Source organism: Aplysia californica, unplaced genomic scaffold, assembly GCF_000002075.1.
Source record: "Aplysia californica isolate F4 #8 unplaced genomic scaffold, AplCal3.0 scaffold00201, whole genome shotgun sequence".
NCBI classification, from domain to species: Eukaryota; Metazoa; Mollusca; class Gastropoda; order Aplysiida; family Aplysiidae; genus Aplysia; species Aplysia californica.
In genome coordinates, this window is record NW_004797471.1 from 196,609 (window position 1) to 198,564 (window position 1,956).

Here is a 1,956-nt window from a genome sequence, read left to right on the forward strand (position 1 = left end):
GGGGGGGGGGGAGAGGGAGGGAAAAAAAAAGCCAAAGCCAAAGAGAGAGAGAGAGAGGGTGAGAGAGAGGGGGGGAGAGCGAGCGAGAGAGAGAGAGAGAGAGAGAGATAGAAAGGGAGAGAGAGAGAGAGAGAGAGAGAGAGAGAGAGAGAGAGAGAGAGAGAGAGAGAGAGAGAGAGAGAGAGATTTTGATTGTTTAGGATGAAAAAAGAGTGGTTGGAATTGAGGGTGTGGAGAGAGGATTGGTAGGAGGAGGGAGATGAAGGAAAATTGGAAAACAAAAGGAACAAGACTCGATGTAATTATTCTCCCGATATCATTAATTTATCCAGGTTGTCTCAGTACCAGCTCATGTACATCTTTATTGGTCATGGTCCTCGTTCTTCTTGTATCAAAAAGTAATAATAATAATAACGATGATAATAGTAATAGTGATAATAATAATAATAATAATAATAATAATAATAATAATAATAATAATAATAATACATTGCATTAATACAGCGCTCTATTCCGTACGAGTAAACGCTCTGAGATATAGAACAGATTTCTCTATTAGTTCAATATCGAATAATACCAACTCTTATTTTCTTTTATTAGTTCTTGTAAATTTAGACAAGGTTATTTTTCCATGCCCGCATGTAATTCAATATTGATTCAGTTAACTGTAATACACACACGCACACCCGCACACACACCCGCACACACACACACACACACACACACACACACACACACACACACACACACACACATACACACACACACAGACACACACACTCAAACACACACACACATGTAAAATAAAATAATGATAATAGTAGTAGTAGTAGTAGTAGTAGTAGTAGTAGTAGTAGTAGTAGTAGTAGTAGTAGTAGTAGTAGTAGTAGTAGTAGTAGTAGTAGTAGCAGTAGCAGAATCAGCAGCATCAGCAGCATCAGCAGCGCCACCACCACCACCAGCAGCAGAGCAGTAGCAGTAGCAGTAGCAGAATCAGCAGCATCAGCAGCATCAGCAGCGCCACCACCACCACCAGCAGCAGTAGTAGTAGTAGTAGTAGTAGTAGTAGTAGTAGTAGTAGTAGTAGTAGTAGATTGCATTTACATAGCACTTCATCCCATACGAGTATGAGCTCTGAGCGCTTTAAATCGATGACATAATCTTTGGGTGCAATACTTCATTCACACAAGAACAAAATGATTCACAGTAACAAGAACTTTCTCAACCATACACTGATTATGTACACGCAAAGATAGTAGTAAAATATCAGCAACTACTAACACACCACAACTGAGACTTAATCCAATTTTAATTAACCTTGAGCAATCACTGAAACGTATTAGGATTTTGCTGTTTTTCTGAGCTCCAGTGACAAGCGTTCCAAATTTCAGGGCAAAAGAAAGAGAGACTTCTCTTACCAAATAATCTTATTACATTCGAGGGGCTCTGAATTTTGTTACGGCTGTGGATGACCTTAGCTGACGAGATAGAATATAATTATTATCCCGTGTGTGTGTGTGTGTGTGTGTGTGTGTGTGTGTGTGTGTGTTTGTGTGTGTGTGTGTGTGTGTGTGTGTGTGTGTGTGTGTGTGTGTGTGTGTGTGTGTGTGTGTGTGTGTATGCAATATAATATAATATGCTTTACAAAGAGCTAAGTTGGACACATGGTTCTAAAATCGGTTTTTATACATCAACCCCCCCCCCCCCCATGTTCTCCCGCAAATTTAAGACATATTTTCCTGTAACAGGGATATAAATCTGTCCACGCCCCATTACCATGCCTGTTTTTTTCGAGGAAAATACAGGCACATTACCAAAGGGAAGGAAGAAACAAATGCGGGGTGGCTCTCTGTTCTTTGTAAAAAGAAAACAAAACTTCTTTGAAAAGTGGGGGGGGGGTGAAGAAGTTTTCACATTGTATACAACAATATAAATTTGAGGGGGGGGGGGGAAGTG

At 40.1% G+C, this 1,956-nt stretch overlaps 1 protein-coding gene across 1 annotated transcript in view; it reads left to right on the forward strand.

Moving 5' to 3' along the window:
- LOC101846964 (arylsulfatase B-like) overlaps positions 1-1,956 on the forward strand; it is an 18,574-nt gene that overhangs the window by 5,571 nt on the left and 11,047 nt on the right. The gene's annotated exons all lie outside the window — the stretch shown is intronic.